This window comes from Eretmochelys imbricata, chromosome 3 (assembly GCF_965152235.1).
Source record: "Eretmochelys imbricata isolate rEreImb1 chromosome 3, rEreImb1.hap1, whole genome shotgun sequence".
Classification (NCBI taxonomy): Eukaryota; Metazoa; Chordata; order Testudines; family Cheloniidae; genus Eretmochelys; species Eretmochelys imbricata.
The window spans coordinates 133,724,107-133,744,834 of NC_135574.1; the positions used below are offsets into that span (position 1 = coordinate 133,724,107).

Here is a 20,728-nt window from a genome sequence, read left to right on the forward strand (position 1 = left end):
TCGTATGTTCAAAAGACAACTCCCATTCACTTCAGCAGCAGCTGTGAGTGCTCAGCACTTCTGCAAAGCAGACCTTTGAGTCCCAAGTTGGATACCCAGAAAATAAGGAACACAAAATTAGTGATTACCTGTGAAAAGCTTTTTTTAAATAGTTTGCCCAGCGTCACATAGTAACTGTGGCAGGAGCAGTGATAGAATCCAGTTCTCCAGGGCAGCATTCAGTTGTCTTCACCATGAAACTCTTTTCTCTTCCTGGAATCCTCCACCTCATTCGCGATACACCCTGGCCCGGATCCACAAAGGAACTTAGGTGTTGCAACGCTCAATGTTTATCCAAAGTGGAACAGGTTCAACAGGAGAGACAGAGAGACCCACATCAGAATATCCCAGTGGCGAGGGTCCTCACCATTTTAGTGTGCTGGCATAGACACTGACTTTCTAATGTGCCAGGGGATGCTCCCCCCAGCTGTGCCCCAGGCCCTGCCTCCACTTCACCTCTTCCCCCAAGGCCCCACCCCACCTCTTCCCACCCCACCTCACCCTGCCCCGCCTCTTCCCAACCAGTTCCACCCCCTCCCCCACAGCTTCCTGCCCAGTTCTGCCTCTTCCCCTAAGCGTGCCCCATCTTTGCTCCTCCCCTTCCCCCCAGCACTTCCTGCACGCCACAGAACAACAGAGCCATGGTGGGCAGGAGGCACTGGGGGGTGGAGGAGGCGCTGATGAGGCTTACCGGTGGGTGCTCAATACTCACCAATTTTTTTTCCCGGTGGGTGCTCCAACCCTGAAACACATTGGTCAACATTCCTCCATAGCGTTACTCTACTGAAACTATTGGATTTACACCGGGGTGAAATTGGCCCAGTGAGATCAGAAACAATGCCATTCAACACAAGGTCAAAAGGTTACGTAGCTAACAGATCACCACAGCATTTGAGAACATCATGCCTGCTTGGCTAGAGCTGGAATCCCAGTCCAGCATGTCTAAACTGCTGTCTGTAGTGTGTGTACATGCTTAAGGAGAACTATGTTACCAGGAGTCCAACCTTTTGTTAAGTAACTTTGAAAAATATATCATATACATTATAGTGAATCACATAATGTGCTCAAGCCCCTCTTCCTTTGGAATGGACCATACTGGAAAGGCCAACACAAGCTGGAAAGAAGCATGTTGATGAGAGAGCTTGCTTACAAGAACTAAAAGAGTTCCATGCATTGGCAGACTTTTTGCTGAATAGGTCAGCAGGGTCTGGAAACTTGGTCCAAGACTTTTTGCGTCTTTGTACAAGTTCCTAGTTGCTCACAGGTAGTGTAATACTCCCCATGAACAGATTTAAAAGAACATGCACAAGAGGTAAATTGTATGCAGGGTACACACAGTGTCAGATATTTTTAGAAATAAATTCTGCCTAGATTTTATATATTGCTTGTAATTTATACAAATTTTATTTTACAACAGTTATGGAAATTATAGCTAGGCTGTTTATAAATGCCAAACCCAACATAACATGCTCCACTAGTGTATTTGAATTGAGGTTAGATAACGTACATAAATATACTTACACATTTCTATGATTCAGAATTTGATGCAGAGTAAATATGTAAAGAATCTGCTTAGGTTTTTTTCAACTCTTCTTCCAAAACTAGCAACTACAGGGGAAAAAAGACAGACATACATCATTTCACATATTTATAAAATAAGTCAGTGTGTCTGTTCATTAGGGCTTCAGAATCAGACTTCTAGATGCCTTCCTCCTGAATATAGTGGGAGGAAAAGGTAAGAACCCCTTTTCAGATGTAACCAGATACCTCATTTGACAGATTGTAATGCTTAAAATCCTTTCTAATAGAAAACATGTCAAGACATGCGTCTTTCAAATGCTGTCAAATAGTTCAGCCCCCATATTTTACATACCCTCCGGATTAGATTCATATGTTTGGTTTTAAAAGTTAACCTCTCCATTTCAGTAGGAAAAAAGGCAAAGCACTTTTGGTAGGTCTCACGCACAAATAAAGCTAGAGAGGATGCATGATTCATTATTACAGTGCATACACACTGAGATACTATAGTGATTAGCAGTATTGCCAATGACAAAACATTCAGGTTCCCTAAACATCATGAAATTGACTTTAAAAAATAAATCACCTTGGGATTTTTTTTTTTAATTTGCCTTCTGTTTTTTAAGCCTTTAAGGTTTTCAAGCTTTTCTCCACAAGTATAAGGGCTAGGCACTTTCAGCTTTTATTAAAGCAAAACAAAAAAGGACGCTCACAAAAATCACACAATTCTGGAGTGAAAGTCTGACCCACTGAAGTCAAGGGAAGTTTTGCTATTGACTTCAGTAGGGTCAGTGTTTCACTCAAGGAGCTGGGTTTTAAGGAAAATCCCAAATATTGTGAGATATGCAATCAAATTGAGAGTTGGCAACGCTACATATAAGACCCTGAAGCAATAGATAAATGCACAATTCTTTTTGCACCTGATCCTGCCCCCGACTGGAAGCAATGACAAAAGTCCCATCAGTTTCAATGAGAGCTGGACTGGGGCCTTTGCATATGTGGGCTCTTATAAAGTTGGTCATTCAGAGCTAAATACATGTATTTTTAAAAACCAAATACCATTATAGATATAATTAGGAGGAATATTTGAATTTCAAGTGATTAATTATTTGTGGCCTAAAATACTCAACAGTGTCTCTTTAAAATATTATTTGCTGGGTTGATTTGGGGGGGTGGGGAGGAGAGGGCATGCAAATAAAGAGTAAAGAGCTCATCCTCCAGGGTGAACTTCACCTCTGTCCAAAGGGTCAGCCTATTTTGAGGACTCAAGTAATGCAGGGTGTGTGCAGGCAGCCTGCACAGGGGTAAATTTCACCCACAGTCCTCTCTCAGGCAAAACAATAGGACTTTTCCCCAAGTAAGGACAGCAAGACTTGAGCTACAGCTAATCAACCTTCTAGCAAGTTAGGATTTTTAGATTTAAGCCAGTAAAATAAGTTTGATGTATTTTTGGTGTTCTGTTCTCCCTTCATGTTTTACTTGGACGGTGTAATTTAAATCTCATTTGGTTCTGCTACCATTTAGCACTGTTATTACAGCCTTGTTTTTGAAGACAGAAGAGTAATCCATATGTAAAAATAACAGTATTGCAGACGCAGACAGCAGATGGTGTTATTAAATACCTGGTCAAAGTCTAAGGTCAGAACACACTAACAATTAACAGGACATACTATCTGTTATTTAATGGGTAGCCTAAGAGATGTAAGGTATTTTTAATGCGGTGTAGGGTGGCCAATAGCATGTTCAGATCTCTATTCGACCCCTCCGTTGTATAGATATTTTGTAATACACTTGTCTAAACTTCACTGATATGAATAATCATATTCAGCTTTGCCTCCTGTAAAATTTCCCTCCTTTGGCAACTAATTCCTCATTTTAAAATTGGCTATGAGAATTAAAGCACTTAAAATGATCAACCTATTGTTGCCCCTTTTCTAACCTACTTGGCTAGTCAAAGTTTCTGGTCCTGTGGGTGTCCAGCTGGGAGTAGAAGTTGGTGATAGTCAGATATTTCTTTAAGTTTTGTTTATTTACAAAGAATGTGCAAAGTCCTATATCTATAAACACAGAAGGAATCAAGTACCAGGAAATAGTTTCTTTTGCTCAGAGCACTGAGAGTGCTCTTTTCAGCATGCACTCTGATCCCAAAAACGTCTCTCTAGGTTTCTTCCAAACCATCATTTCAGTTTTCTGTGTGTTCCTTTCCACCCGAACATTTCCCCAAGTTTGTCACAAGACCCAGGCAAACCCTCCACTCACCTGGTGCTAGTTTCTGGGCAGATTCTATTAGGTTTTGTTTTAGGTGTGGCTCCTTAACTATCTTTTACAACTGTCTTAAATGGGGGACTCAGTCACACAATTTGGATTGGTTCAAACTCAATCCATAATGTTTCACCCAACTCATAAGAGTGTGCTTTTCCCTTTGGGCCAGTCCCATTTAGGATGGTAGGGTATAAATCCTATGTTCAGGTCCCTCTTGATGAGGAAGACTCTTCCTTCTTGGTAGATCCTGTTGTTGCTCAAAAGATGTGACTCCCATACAAAATCCCACCCCAACCCTGCAAAAAGTCTTGTCTCCCATCCCCTCTTGAGGCCTGATTAGCCTGGGCCAGATCACATAATCCTGATCCATCAAACAGGATCATTCTATTAAACATCCACAACTGTCCCTAGTAGTGTAGTCAAGGGTAAAGTGAGCTTACTCACTTCTCATTTGGGTAACATGGAGTTTAGTTTAGGTTAGTTTACTCACTTCTTTTTTTAACCGCTATACCACGGCTATATTTTCATCCAATTGTGTGTACCCAGGGAGCCTGATACAGGAGACCTAACTCTTTCCAGTTTGTGTGCTCTGTGGTTATGAAAGACGGATGCCCTTAGGTGCTCCTTGCCTTCTTTTAGAGCTATGATGCCTATTTTAGAGGTATAAGGAAAGCCAGCTGCATTACTTTTAGAGCTATAGACCTGTAAACAAGCTCACTCATTCGTTCTGGCATCTTCAGGGAAGGTGAAGAGGCTTAAAAGTAGGCTGTGAACTGCTCTTCAGGGTAGGGCCTATCTTTATTTTGATTATTGTACAGTGCCAAGCACATTATCAGTACAAATAGAGTAATATACAGATAATGATCCTGTGACTTTATATATTAGTCTCCTACAAGGTAGACAATGGGAAGGAAACAATCCTTTCAGTGGACAGAGACCAAAATTTTGCTGCCAGTAATACCTTCAATACTGTACTTTTAATCAATTATAACTACTCTCTTGCTAGGAACTATGAGTTTGTGAGCAAAGTACATTTTATTATTTACAAGGTTCAGATCTCAAATATAAACAGATGGTGCCAAGATGACTCTTATTGCATAGTGATCAAGGTATTTTCATATTCATGGACAAAGCATGAATGATTAAGTAAGCAGAACTAAAATCTGTGAGGAAAAGTATCTTATAACAATGCATACATTCACTGGGATATTTTGTGTCTAGTTATTATTCCGGTCAGAATAATTTAATATAAAGAGAGAGCCTAACTGGACTCTCCTGTCTTTTGGATAAGATCAAATCAGGTAATATCTGGTGGACAAACACTAGAAAATCGGGAGGCCTTCTTGTTTTTTTTAGTAAGTCAGAGAGTAGTTCCATTCTTCTAGTTCTTGGTTGTATTTTTTCCCAGTCAGGATTGTGAGCTGCAAGGTGTGGAGTATCCTCAGCTTCCAGTTGATTATGGAAATTGAGCACCTTAGGGTCTGATCCAGCTGCTCTTATCAGAGTAGTCTTACTCACCCAGGTAGTCCCATTGATTTCAATGGGACTGCTTGGGTGAGACAGGACTACTCACACAAACAAGGGTTGTGGGACTGGATCCTTCTTATGCAAGCCATATTTCTTTACTGGTAATGATGCTTCTCAAGGCAAAGGCCTGATTTCACTGTTGCTGCTTTCACATGTGGTCATGTTGGAGTGAGGATTTCAACACTGAAGAATATTTCTGGGCAGACCCTCAGCATCACTCAGACTTGGCTTAGATACACTTTTTCTTACTGCTAGTTACATCAGCTGTGTTGAATTGTGACACTTTCTTGTGTGAGTGAATACTAGAAAACATTATGTAAGTGATTTCCAAACCATTGGGCCTGTCCTTCAGTGCTAATTTTTCTTATTGTTTTCATCTTGGTCAGCTGTTCCCCACATTTAATCACTGGTATATTTGATGGGATACTTCTGAGAGATTATCAGATTGGCATTTAACTAAAAACATTGTGAGAAAAATCAAGAAAGGAAGAGTTTACTGACATTGTTGCCAGGCAGTTCTATTGTATTGACACCTTTGCCCAGATCAGAGGTAGGCCCTAGAGTAAATAGATCACTTGGGGCCTGATCATTTTCTCCCCTCATGCTATCGTAGGGACCTCACAGTATGTTCAAATGGAATCAAAGGCAGAGCTTTGTGGTATGCCGCACTTTCTTTTTCCTTGAGTTTATGGAATCCCTTTGGGGATACAACACAAGGTAGGAATTCCATGGAGTAGAAGTCAGTAGGTCTGGGACAGGCCTGGAGCGTGGCTTAATTCTGCTGTACTCACCCTCTCAAAGCTGTGGAGAATTTGCGAGCAAGGATGGAGAGCTTCCAGAGGGCTGTGGTCACATTCTTCTCAACCCCGGATGGAACTCACCTGTTGGTGTTCTGCTGCTGCAGTCCGGAGTGAGCTTTGCAAAGATCTCCAGGAATACTTCTGCTTCCTGAAGTTCTGCTGCCACAGGTGGTCATCACAGCTCTGCATCACAGCCCTAGCCCACCTGTCATGCTGGTGGGCTGAGCACAGAAGTGGCACTCCACCAAGTGAATCCACTCCATGGAAATATGATGCAGAAGTAACTGCTCAGTTTTATCGTTCTCCTCCTCCTCTAGCAGTATCTGCATGGCATCTCGGAGGCTGCATCCCAGCTCATCCAAAGCCATCCAGCTCTGTGACTGCTAATACATCTGGAGCACTCTGTTCCTACTAATGACTGCCGAGATCTTAAGGCTCAACAGTGTTTCCTTCATGCTGCCTGACAGCAGTTTGAAAATGGCTGTGGATCAATAAAAACAGAAGAATTATGGGCTACCAGGAAAGCAATCATGGGAGTTTGTTAATTTGACCCCACTCCCAGAATTGCAGCAGGCTCCAGTAGGTATCCCACAATGCTCTGCAAGAAAAATCTCAGAATGCATAGAGTTTAGCACCAATACATTGCACCATGGGATATTTGCACAAAATGCTGTGCAGTTATTTAGAAAAAAAAACAACAAACCAACCAACCAACCAACCAAAACCCCATAGACTTGTGTGGGGCTCAATGATTCACATGGGAATAGTTTAAGCCAACACGTTATTTTGGTCTAGGTATAGCAGAAAAACATACTGAAAAACCTTTCCAATAGAATTGTAGAATCACAGAAATGTAGGGTTGGAAAAGACCTCAAGAGGTCATCTAGTCCAGCCCCCTGTGCTGAGGCAGGATCAAGTATACCTAGGGGTTCCCAAACCTGGTTATTGGCTTGTTCAGGGTAAGCCCCTGGGGGGCCACGAGACACTTTATTTACCTGTGCGTCCGCAGGTATGGCCGCTCGCAGCTCCCAGTGGCCACGGTTCGCCATTCCCAGCCAATGGGAGCTGCGGGAAGTGGCACAGGGCTTACCCTGAACGAGCCGTGAATCAAGTTTGGGAACCCCGACCTAGACCATCCCTGACAGGTGTTTGTCTAATCAGTTCTTAAAAACCTCCAGTGATGCGGTTTCTACAACCTTCCATGGATGCCTATTCCAGTACTTAATTACCCTTATTGTTAGAAATGTTTTTCCTATTATTCAACCTAAATCTCCCTTGCTGCAGACATGCCTGCCATGTAGACAAGGCCTAAATTAATGTTAACCCCATCTGCATAAAGAATCCCATCTTCTCTTTAGAGCCATGACATTTACCCATGACTTTCAGGGCATCCATAGATTGAAATGGCCAAGGCCCTCCTGCCGAAAAGAAACAAACTCATGGCTCTTACAGATGTTTTTCCCGTGTAGAGAATGCTATTGTTCTTGTTTGAACAGTGGAAAGCTTTGCTGAAATTCTTATAATTTATGCAAAGTGTCATTTTGTGGCTCCCCCCCCCCCACCTTCTTCAGACCAAATGGTGTGTTATAATGGCATTATAACAATAATAGATTGTATTATATCATTTTGTTTGTATAATTTGTAGCAATTGGCAGGGCACTCAGACCCTGTGTACAGGCACTTTTATGTCTTCTAAACCGAAAGAAACACAAAGGAAATAATATGTGAAAGCTCTGATGACGTTTGAAAATTACCCATATTTTTGTCATGTGTGTGTTCCAAGTGAAGGTGAAAGCCCTATGCAGCAGAGTCACTGCTCCTAATTGTATGTTAGGAGGCATGTTATAGAAATATTTATCTTAATAGAAAATGAAATGTGCAGGTAATTGCAATTGCCAGGTAATCTATCTGTAAAAATGTGTATATGGGAGCATCCATAGCACAAAAATGGACACAAAGTTTGTGCAACGCCCTTCCTCTGCCTTTTCTTCCTTAAATCCCAGAGAAACTCAAAAGAACCTAATAAAATTCAAGACAGCAAAAGAGCTATCCACAATGCTGAAACACTCCTTCACTCCAAATCATCTCAATGCCAGCTGTTTAATTTACTGCCATTTGGTTTGGTTTTGGCGAATTGGTATTAGCATTTTTGGTGGGCCTACAAAACAGCTTTTCACTGCCTCCACCCAAACATGACCCAATCCTGTCTTTCATGATCACACTGCTGTACAAGACCAGCCTGACAGTTCTGGTGAGGATTAATCCAATGATTCTTTGGGATAAATCCCAAATGTAACTGATTACTTTTCTATAGAAGTGTGCATGTTAGGAGGAACCATAGAATGATGACCTCTCCAGTGCTGCCTCAGTTTCCCACTTCTTTGTGCCTCAGTTTCCCAATTTGTCAGTAGGCTCCCTCTTGTTCATTAGGGCCTAATCTAGAGAAGAGAATGATTAAGAACATATTTTATTACAAGCAGCAGGACATGGACACACCAACGTGAATTAAACCCAGGACTCAGAATAAGCTGTTATGTGGCAGAACAGTGTACCAGAACCTCTTTCATGCTGCCTTATTCTCCTGAAGCCATGCCCTTTTTTAAAGCAAGTTTCTAGGTATTATGGTTGAGGAAACAGCCTCAAAAAAGGTGAATCAAGTGTAACAGATGCCTGCATTAGCTGAACCTGAAACAATAGCTCTGAGAGGTGTAAATTGTCCCATACATTTCCATGGATGCCAAGTCAGATAATAAGGTTGACATTTAAACTATTAACTATTTCACTGCTCAAAGCACTTGCCGCAGGATTACACCATGAAGGCCTGCACAATCTACTGGGAGTTGGGAAAAAGGAGAGGGCAAACCCAAGAAGCCTACGAGCCCAATGGGGCATCTGAGGTTCCTTGAGGGACAGCCAAGAAGCTCAGTGGGGGTCCATGAGCTTCAATGAGGGGAAGAAAAGTACAAGAAGTCCAGCAGAGTGGAGTGTATTTGGACTCCACTGAGAGAGACACAAGCCCAAGGAGCACAAAGACCACGTACAAATCTGTTTTGAATATCTGCGCAATGGACTGTGAGCCATGCCTCAACGTGGGTGGAATGTATTTGTGAGTAGAGCTTGAAAGAGTTACTGCCTCTTTCTTCTCAGATACGACCCCTGCCTGGTTAGAGCCCACAGGACCGGGTCAACAGCATTGTGCTACATTTTGCACATTCCCCAAATGAGGAGATTTATAAAGCAGCCACATGGGCGTATATTCACCAAACACTAGACTTGTCACCCTCAGGGAACACAGGCTTTGATAGGCGAGTTTTCCAAGCAGTGATTTGAAAAAATGTTAGCCTGAGGGACCGTAATGCTTTCCCTCCCTTTTTCTGAACTAATTGCTAGTAATGTTGCACTACTGAGGAAGAAAAGAAATGTTGGTCTTGCTTCTAAATTTTCTTTCTCCAAAACAGGGTGTCTGACAACCCCAAGTCATCCCAGCATCAAGTGGCAGGGAATCTGGAATCACGTTCCTTGGAAAGAAATGTAAATAGTCATGCTTATTGCATTTCTCTTGAAAGTATTAGTACATTGTTATTAAAGTGTAAGTGTTTTATAGCTGTTAAAAGAAAAGGAGTACTTGTGGCACCTTAGGGACTAACAAATTTATTTGAGCATAAGCTTTCATGAGCTACAGCTCACTTCATTGGATGCATTCATGAGCTGTAGCTCACGAAAGCTTATGCTCAAATAAATTTGTTAGTCTCTAAGGTGCCACAAGTCCTCCTTTTCTTTTTGCGAATACAGACTAACAGGGCTGCTACTCTGACACCTGTCATTATAGCTGTTAAGTACACCATTCTGAGGGGTACACAACAAGGAACTCTCCACCAGCCTCACTGATCTTGTGGACAGACAGGCCAACCCAAAAACTGGCATAGAGCGGATCATCAGTAACTCCATGTCTGAGTCCTGTGGATCTGCTGAAGGTTGGAGGAGCAAATTGACAGGTTTCAGAATGGTAACCAATGTGGAGCTAATGTAAATGCAAAAGAGGGGTTGTCCATGTCGCTATGTGGAGAGGATCGCATTCTGCATCCTGCAAAAGGGTGAGAGAGTTTCTGCTGCAGAATATACTTCCCCAGAACCCCAGAATTCTCCTTGTTACACAACCCTTTCTGAACCCCCCATCACTACATATGGTTCCTTAAAGACACATTCTAGCCTTTAATCAGAATTAGCTATGCACTGTTAACTGTCAACAGCTCTTTTGTTCCTCTAATGGGTGTTTGCTGTTGCAACATTGTGCTTATTAACCTTTGTCAGTGACTCAGCATGACCCTTACATTGAATACCGGAGTTTCAAGATGGGGTGAGGGTAAGACAGTGATGGCTTAAACAAGCATGTCTGCAGAGTATGTGTGGGTGGGTGGGGGGTGTTCTTTTTTCCTGTTCTTCTTTTAACCAAATCTTGATTCATTTTAAATATTTTTCCCACAAATAAACGTAGATAGGAAGTAAATGCAAACATGCCAATCATTAAAATGTCGTTATTAACAAATAGTCATTGATGTGCCTCTACTGTAGGAAGAAAGATGGACAGAATGAGTAAGAGCTAGAAGAGAAAAATAAAAGTTTCGGGAGAAGAGAGGAGAGGAATCCTCTGTAAAGAATTCAGCACGGAAGTAAAAAGATGACAGACAAAAAGAACAAAGAGATAGATGTTAGAAAAATCTGACCCATTAGGAATATCATTCAGCAGCTTTGCTTGTATGTAAAACGCAATTGTACAGTGTTAAACCACGAAAGGTAATGATTAGTCTGTAACAGACAGCATGTCCACGTGAAAAAGTTGCACTGATTTAACTTGTGTGTGGTTTTAAACAGATTTAGTTAAACCAGTGGACACTCTTATGTTGGTTTAAACCAGTGTTACTTTAGCTTCTTTATTTTGATTCAAATAAGCCTGATTTAAATCAAAATAAGAGTGACAAGGTGGGGAAGGTAATATCTTTTATTGCACCAACTTCTGTCGGTAAGAAAGACAAGCTTTCAAGCTCACACCCAGTTCTTCTTCAGGTCTGAAGAAGCAGACCTGAAGAAGAGTTCTGTGTAAGAACAGAATATTCAAGAGCTGTCATTTCTGATAACGTATTTGACCAGTCTCCGATCTTGGGAGAATAAGAAGATTTCCATCTGTGCAAGATAAGCTCTTTGGTTACAAGGGCAGCTCAAAAGGAAACAGAGTCCCTGAGAATTTGTACAGCCTAATTCCACCTGCATCCGAGTTAGTTTGAAAGTTCCAAGTGTTAAAGGAATATCCACAATTAAAATGTATTCTGTCCCACACATCTCTCCAAACACCCTTCACCTTAGCACAGACCCAAGCATGAACATCAATGAACCCGGAGCTTTCCTATGCCACCAACATTTAATATTCCTCTTTTATGCGAGTGTATCTTTAGGAGAATCTTATGTTGAGTGAACTGAAACTGTAGATCAGCTATGGATTTTTTAAATATTATGGCTGATATTCCATTAGGATAAGGGGGAGATTTAAGGGTCATGAGAGCATGGTCAGCAAACATGCAGCGTAGGGCCTAATGGTCACATCACCTTAGACCTGTAGAAGATCTATGTGTGAGCTCGAAAGCTTGTCTCTCTCACCAACAGAAGTTAGTCCAATAAAAGATATCACCTCACCCGCCTTGTCTCTCTATCACCTTAGGATTTTTAAAACATAAACAGCTTTTTAAAAAAATTAAAAGTACAGGCCTCAACAGAAGTGGAATCTCACCCAAATCGTGTTGGTTTGTGAATTCCAATAATTGGGCCCTTGCACCACAGCAACATTTGTCCTTGGCAATTTGTTCTGTGACGCCGTTGAGCTCCAGCCTTACTATCTCATCTTTCTCAATTGCAAGGAAAGTAAGAAGAAAAGGAGTACTTGTGGCACCTTAGAGACTAACCAATTTATTTGAGCATAAGCTTTCGTGAACTACAGCTCACTTCATCGGATGCAGTGAGCTGTAGCTCACGAAAGCTTATGTTCAAATAAATTGGTTAGTCTCTAAGGTGCCACTAGTACTCCTTTTCTTTTTGCGAATACAGACTAACACGGCTGCTACTCTAAAAGGAAAGTAAGGTCACCCAGCCATGTCTGAGCTAGCGTTGAATGCGTGTAGTTTTTTGGCATGTGTTAATGTGCTCATTGCACATTCAGCACTAGCCACTCCAATTGGTATGGTGAGAGAGAGTCGACACATTTCCATTTCTGGTAAAACATCATCAAGAGAACTTGACATTATGAAATTCAGGTACCTCTGGACTCCACTTGACAAAATGAACACCTCTGTGTCCTTGGTAAAATAACACATCTTGAAAGACATGATCTCATGAACCAAGTCCAAAGAAAAATATGAGTATTTTCCATGAGTTTAAGAACTTCTTCCTTTCACTCTTCTAGCATTATATTTTGAAGTCTGCTGGGATGGAGGAAACCAAATAGAGTAGCTACCTCTTGAAATCCCTCATACCAAGATTTTAGTTCCCCTACCATATTGCCTAAGACCTCAAAATATTTCCTTTGATGGTTATCCTTTGCACCTAACACAGAATCGTGGACAAATTCATCATCCATGTGGCATACACGTCTCTTCCTGTGGCTTGGATCGTTTGCATTTTCAAAACCCATTGTTTCCCACCTGTTCTGAGATTCTTCTACAATTTCCTCATACTTTTCTTCAGATCTGAGCTTGCTGATCTTGTTCACTTTGCTGTCAAATGTTTGGAGGACTTGGAACAGGTCAATATTATTTGATGGAAGTATTCCAGAGGCTGCAGCCATGATAACTAAGATCCTATGCCACCATAACAGATATAGGTAGAACATCCAATCCATCAGAGACAGGTTGCTTTTTGCTTATCGTATGTTCTCACTACTCCTGTGTTCAGTGACAGTTTCATCTTCTAGGCATTCAATTATACGCTGAAAATTTACTATCATTGCCTCAGTGGCTTTCATTTGAGCTTCCTATCTAGTCTTGCAGAATGCCTTTAAATGTAAAGGTCTCCTTCGTTCTTCAGAAATATGTTCAATTTCATCTGCAGCCTCAATCCTGTCAATGTCTTCAGGGGCCTGAAGTGCATCTCCAATTCCTCTCCCATTTGCAAAACTGTATTCTTTTGAGCCAGAGTTTGAAGATTATTTTTATACTTAATAATTAGTTTTTTTCATCTATGGTTAGTCTGTGAAATATCTATATATTTCCTACAAAACTGAGAAGAAAACTTTCAGTTCTGGACTGGTCTTATCTTCAGCAGCATGGAACAGAACTAGATTTAATTTGATGAGCTGTGCAATAGATGTAATGTGCATACATTTTGCCTCTTTTGCCTGAAAGATATTCTGTCATTTTTTGCTCGCAATCCTCCACAAATTGCAGCCATAACACTGGCCCCGTTCATATACCTGTCCAGACATATATTTGGGGTCTAGTCTATACTTGCAGAATAAACCATCAGTTTACTGGTCACATAAGCATAGGTGCCGAGTGTCTAATCTGCCAGGGGGTGCTCCCCCTGGCTCTGCCAAGGCCCCGCCCCCACTCCACCCAAGGCCCCACTCAGCCCCACCTCTTCCTGCCCCTGCCTCTTCCCACCCCGCCCCTTCCCCACCCAGTTACACCCCTCCCCTGAGCGCACTGCGCCTCGCTCCTCCCTCCTGCCCCCCAGTGGCTACTGATGCTGTGAAACAGCTGATCCATGGCAGGTGGTAGGCGCTGGGAGAGAGAGGGAGGCGCTGATCAGCAGGGCCCACTGGTGGGCAGGAGGCACTGCGGGGAGAGGGAGGCTCTATAGGGGTGCTGCCAGTGGGTGCTAAGCACCCACCATTTTTTTCCCGTGGGTGCTCCAGCCCCGGAACACCCACGGAGTCAGCGCCTATGCACACAAGGACGTAGCATTTACCTCATTCTGCCACAAAACTTACAAAATTCTCTCTTATATCTACTTGTCCTTTGATATGATCAATATTAACAAAGAGAAGCAAAATGACTATTTGATCAGTATAGCTAATATCTGTGGTTGCATCTGCAATGACAATAAAACCGTAGCTTCTTTGCAGCTATTAGGTATGTGCCTCTTGGTTTCTGATGATAATCATCAATAATTGTCTTGCTCAAGTATTTGATTATCTTGGTGTCACTAATATGATGGGAAAAAGTTATATTATGTCTGGCAAGTAGCTTAATGATGCTCAAGTAAATACCACAATTGTTTCTCTCCAGCACTTCACAGTGACCATGGAAGAGGAGACCTAAACTAGCTAAAGTTTTCACTGTGTCAAGCAATATTTTTAGTACTTACCATTTTTTAATATTTTCAGATGCTTCTTTATTAAAACAAGCATTGATGCTATGACCCTTCAAACTGTAGAATTGCCACATGACTACATGTTGTTTGCTCCTCCCATGAACAGACATTGACTTGAGCATATTCTTCCAATCCCAGTTAACCATGTTGGTTTTCAAGTCTCTTTATTTCCAAACAACCAACAAATGTGACCATATGTGAAATTTAAAAGATATGAGTTTGCTAGCCACTTGACATGCAAATCTTCATGCAGTGCTATTGTCATTCTGTAAAATGAAGATGAAAAATGATGGCTTGTAGGTAAAAAAGGAAACTATCGTTTTCGCATATCACTTTCAGTGGGCTGGAAAGGACCAATCTATACAAGCATACTTAATTGCTCAGCTGATTAAATGGAATCTTGAAAGCAACTTTTATTAGCTGGGCATTTCACACCTAGTTCATCAGGAACACTCATAGAATATCAGGGTTGGAAGGGACCTCAGGAGGTCATCTAGTCCAACCCCCTGCTCAAAGCAGGACCAGTCCCCGTTTTTTTTTGCCTCAAATCCCTAATTGGCCCCCTCAAGGATTGAACTCACAACCCCAGGTTTAGCAGGCCAATGCTCAAACTACTGAGCTATCCATTTCATTGTAGACCTGCTTATCTACAGGGCTTTTTGTTTTGCTCCTTTCAAATTGGGGTGGGTTTTTTTGGTTTTAAGATCACCTGTGGTTGGTTTGTAGCTCATCTACATGGTCTTCATTTGTGCTGGTTTCAAGCAAACTTTCTCTGGAAATATCATCAGCCATGACTACAGGTGCAACTTCAGTGGTACTGCACAAATTGTTTTCCTGATTAAACCTTGACACAATGACAGATTCATGTAGGGTGACCAGATGTCCCAATTTTATAGGGGCAGTCCCTATTTTTGGGTGTTTTTCTTACATAGGCTCCTATTACCCGCCACGCCCATCCCAATTTTTCACATTTGCTGTCTGGTCACCCTAGATTCATGCTTGATGAATTGAGAGGCAGTTCTTGACTTTCTACTTCAGACTGCAGGAGTTGATCAGGAAGTTTACAAAATGACAGTTTCTGCTCCTTAGGATCTTTGGAGGCAGTTTGTAATGACAAAATCTCCTTTTTCTTTTGTAAAATCAGACTTGTATTTGTACTTAGGGTTTTCATTTTCAAACATCTTGCCATATGAGAATAACTAAACTGGAAGTATATAGGCCTAAATAAAGTGTATTTTTGTGCTGTTTCATTTTTCCTTCAGTTATAGGGGTAATCCTAAAAAAAAAAGAAAGAAAGAAAGAAAGTTGATTTTCTGTGCAGAATCTAGCAGAGAGGCAGAACTAGAGTGGGGCTGGCTGGGGAGAGTGCTGTGGGGCTGGGGAGAGGCCAGAGCAGGCAGACACAAAAACTTTGTGTCCCACAGCAAGTGGAGGATATGGACCCTACGGGAACAAACTACATTTCCCAACAGCAGCCCCGTCAGCCCAGGAGCATGTCCAGTGGCTGTGACCCCTGCATGATGGGTAGGCAGCATCTATTACTACCACACTGCTGGGCATGCTCAGTGCTGTAGCATTTTGCAAAGGCATAGCACTGCAGGACAGGTAGGGGGTGGGTTGCCTGGCAGTGACACCCCGATGAAAATGGGGGGTGATGGCCAGGAGCTGCGTTAGATACGTGCAACCCATGCGACTGCATCAGCCCGGAGGCAGTGAAGGGGCCCCTTGCCATGGTAACTTACCCAGCTACGTGTGAGGGTGAGGTCCCGTAATCGCGTGAGGAGGGCAGGTGGCAGAGGAGGAGCTGGTGCAGTTGCTGAGGGGCCCATGCACTTGGAGGGCCCCGGCTCAGGGCTGCTCGGCCGCACAACACATCCCTGGCACAGGCTGCTGCCGTTCTCTGCGGCCTGCGTCTAGGAAGAACAAAGTGCTGCTCCCCACTGCCCACGCTGGAATTTCCCCAGGGCCTTCAAAACGGGGTCTCTGCCATGAATTCCGGTTAGTGGGGCCACCAGTGGCTGAGGCTCCATGTTGGTCGGAGGCCCCTCCTCCCCGCCCATTGCCTGGGCAAATTCAAATGCGGGCAGCAGGGCCTGGGGCGCTGCTCTTCCTAGCGGCTCTGACGCCAGCTCTGGCGGCAGAGCAGCGATGTGCTCCAACTCCTGCAGCAGCAGCTCTGGCTCTGGCGGGAGCAGTGGTGCCAAGCCGGGGCAGCGGGAGCAGACGGCACGGCATGGAGCGGGGCAGGTGGGAAGGGAGGTAGAGGGGAGGGCAGAGTGGGGTTACTGGGGCTGTAGGGGAAGTGAGAGTTTATTTGAATGTGGGACCTGTGGTGGCATGTGGGGACCCCACAATAAAAACCTGCACCTGGAACCATCTTTTTGTCCCTCTGCCCCTGGCAGATGGGAGAGAGAAAGAGGGGGGCATGGACCAGGCAAGGCCCGGTCAGCCTTTGCTGACTGTTAAATCTGTCACTGACTGGGATACAATTAAAGTGCTCTCCAACTCAGTTTCCCAGGAGGAATTCAGTTTCTCTGGGCTTACTGCTGTTGCCTTCATAAAGGTAAGAGTATAATATAATAGCAGGCATGTCATAGTTACCAATATTTTCCCAGAGTTTTAATACGTTTAGTGATTCTGGAGCAGTCATAGCACTGGGACTGAACTTGTGTTCCAGTAACGTTTTAACTACAGATACTGCCACAAACATGATTTCTGGAGCTAACATGTACCTTCCAGGGCCTCAGATCATTTAAATGGGCCTGCTTGGCTTAACTGGGATAGAGCCGCCCCACTTAATGTTTCCACATTATTGGTTTATTTTCGACAAGAAGGGCTGAGATTCCCCAAAGGACTGAATCCTCATATGTGCCAGGGAATGGAATTTAAGCCTGTGGCTAGATAGGACTGTATTGCTCTAGTGCAGTGGCTGCTGTTACCAAAGACCTTGCCAGTAAGTATCTAAAGAGGGTAGAGCCCAGCTAACAGGACAGCGTCAAGGTGTACACTGATTCTTGTTCTGTATGTACCAACAGTACCAACAATGCCTCCTGGAGCAAATCAGCATGCAGGGGGAATGGGCCTGCTGCTACAGCCATAAAAGGGGGGCCCCTGCTTCCTCCCTGCCCACTTTTGAGGTGGGCAATATCATCAGAGTCAGAGGCAATCGTTTTGCTCAGAGACAAGCAGGGGAAGGAGGCTTCATGCACTCTGCCCTCCTTGCACTTTTGTACAGCAGCAGGGAGGTCTGGCCCATTGTGTTTAATGGCACGTCTGTGCTGGGGGCATGTTGCTTGGGTGTGAGGAGAACAACAGATTGGAGGAAAATTTTGTCTCCTCCTACATGCCCCATAGGGTGCCCGTCAGAGCAGAACTAGTATGGCTCCACTGCTGGGGGAGGCAGGATTCCTGCACAGCTGGTATTTGGGTGGCGCAGGAGGCAGCATAGGTGCTGGAACTAAGGGTGCTGGGGGAGCTGCTGCACCCCCTGGCTTGAAGTGGTTTCCATCATATCCAGGGTTTACAGTTTGGTTCAATGGCTCTCAGCACCCCCACTATACAAATTGTTTCAGCACCCCTGGGGGGCAGTCTGGAAGAGAACAGGCAGAGCTAGGTGACCAGTCACTAAGGAGTTCCAGCAGCCATTGCTTGCCATGGAGAGGATACAGCAGCAGGTGCTCCTAGAAGCTGTGGCGTAATGCTGCTGTCATTCCACAGCGGATTTCTTTCCTCCCCACAGATCCATGCTGCTTAGAATGGTGTAGGGAAGTAAGGGGGAGTGAGGGGGAAGGAGAGATGTGGCTTCTCTTACATAACATCATTGATCGGTACTGAAGCAAGAGAAACTTTTATCTGAAAAACATGCAAGTTAATTCACCTTAAGTGAACTGGTTGTGTGCTATAGTGGAAGAAGGAGACAACCAGCTCTTTGGGGATTCTGCTAGGGAACCTGGGTCGGATGACTAAACCCTGGCTCTTAGGGCAAAGCTTTATTCAGTGGTGGTGAATGTGCTGATGAACTTTACCTGCTCCTGCCTCTGGAAGCAGCTATAGTCTAAAAATCTACAAAGGGGTTCTTTGTTTTGAAAGTTGTGTGTCTGTCTCTTTCTCATTTTGGTCCTCGTACCTTTTCAGTGCAGAAGAATTTCAAACTGGAAATGGGTTTTTATAGTTCAGGTTCTTTCTCTAATATACAATAAACCACAAGGGCATTCGATTCCGCAGAGCACAAAGTCTCTGATTTCTTTTTCTTGTCTCTTTTTTTGCCAGGATGTGGCTGATGGAAGCCATCCCCCTTTTTGTTGTATATTTAATACAATGGTACAGTTCCCACAAAGTTACCCTTTGGAGCTAGTAATAGCAAGTCTGCTTTTCTCTCTTCAGGCAAATGAGAATGGGTGAGAAGACCCACTTAGCGTAGATTTTTCTCTTCCGAGTTATAAGAGGAGATAGTTAAAAAGTCTCTTTCCATATTTCATCACTTGAAAGGACATGGTTAGTGTCACTGCATCACTTTAGATAGCTGTCTATGAGCTGGGTTGAAAGCAGTGCTAAATGGGACAGAGGTTTCGCTTGTGTCTTTGAAAAAAACCTCTCTTTTATTCCTAATGTATTGATGCTGTAATGCTCTTGCTGTCACAGCCCCTACTTATAAACCATTCCATCACTTTCTGCATTTCTACTTTTACAAATATCATTATCTTCAACAAGACTTTGACTCCTCAGAATGTGTCTACATGGGAGGCTGTCCTTCGGGGTATGTGATGAAACCTGATATTGTGTTTTTTAAAGGTCTTCTTGTCTGGTCTTCTTTCCATCAGCATTTGTATGAAGCTGGTTATCAATTCTTTGAATTCTTACACCCAGGAAGTGCATTCCCTTAGAACGGCGAGATATGAAAATGTTACTTGTCCTGTGGATTGAATTGACATGAGAGAAAACTATTTCAAGTTCCTTTTCAGTGTTTTCCCAGCTCATAAAAATTCCCTCTTTGTGTCTAAGATAACATTTGATCATAGATGAATAATAACCCTTAGAAATGTATCACTGTTACCATCTTTCCGTTGATGACCCTTTATCTTAGGCCTTATTTAGGGTTCAGTCTTGTTTCCATTGAAGCCAGTGGGAGTTTTGCCATTGATCTGTTAATGGGAACAGGAGCAGGTCCTTTCTATTTCCATACAGAAAACTTTGTTAAACAAGAGGTAGCTGAAATCCAATGAAACACACTTTCAGCCTTAACACCCCAAAACACAACTTTCTATACATATATTTTGCACCATTAAAAGAATCCCTCACAAAAGTTAGCAAATGTGGAACTGACTAATAAAGGGATCCAGATAGTTCCCACTGCCATGTAACCCTTCCTCATTCACTATCACCCCACTGAATGTACGCTGCCCAGAATGTGGTGGTTCACCTGCCACCATTGCTGGCCACAGAAAGCACATTACACCAATGCTTCAAAGACTATACTCAGTTCCGGCTCATTTCTGGGTTCAGTTCAAGGTGTTTGCTGTAGATCAAGTCTTACCTCTTTAAGGACCTCATTCAGCAAGATACTTAAATATATGCTTATGTCCCACTGACGTCAGTAGGATTTTAAGCACACACTTTGTGCTTTGCTGGATCAGGGCCTAATGTCCTATATAGCTTGAGACAGAGCTACATGGAGGGCCACCTATCTTCCTATGTTCTGCCATGACAACTGAGATTAGCCAGTACATTTGACCTACAGTCCCTAGCTATTAACGTCCAGAGGCTGGTGGGAGGATGGAAACACTTATCAGTAGAAAGTCCTTGAGTCTGGTATTAGCTTCCCCTTGAAAAGGCAGACCTTCAGGGAACAGAGAATGGCGTGTTTTCTCAAGTGTATTTCTGAACAGTGAGAACAAGGGGCACAGGTTCTACCAGGTTTTTAATTTGTGGATGGAGTCTATTTTTTTTCCTTTAAAATTGGGATGTGAAGTGTGTTGGTTTTAAGAAGTTGCACAAACAACCAGAGGATTTTGTAATGAGTTGCACTTTTACAAACTGAATAACAATTTTCATGTTCACATCTCCAACTTCTCGAGGAACCAAAATCATTCCTTGTGTAATCCCATGGAAATCAATCAGTAGAGAAGAAGTTAGCCCAAGGTATATTTATAGAACTCCATCCTTTGAGGTTTGCCACTGGCTTGTTGTCAGAATGGAGTGCATGGGGTGGTATGTGGAGCTATGTA

General features: G+C 43.1%; 1 long non-coding RNA gene across 1 annotated transcript in view; it reads right to left on the reverse strand.

Annotated features, from left to right (window-relative positions):
• Window positions 1–767: 767 nt before the first annotated feature.
• LOC144262189 (uncharacterized) overlaps window positions 768–20,728 on the reverse strand; it is a 160,016-nt gene continuing 140,055 nt past the window's right edge. The window contains exon 4 of the long non-coding RNA XR_013345501.1: window positions 768–1,647. This is a non-coding gene — a long non-coding RNA (uncharacterized LOC144262189). The remainder of the gene's footprint in view (window positions 1,648–20,728) is intronic.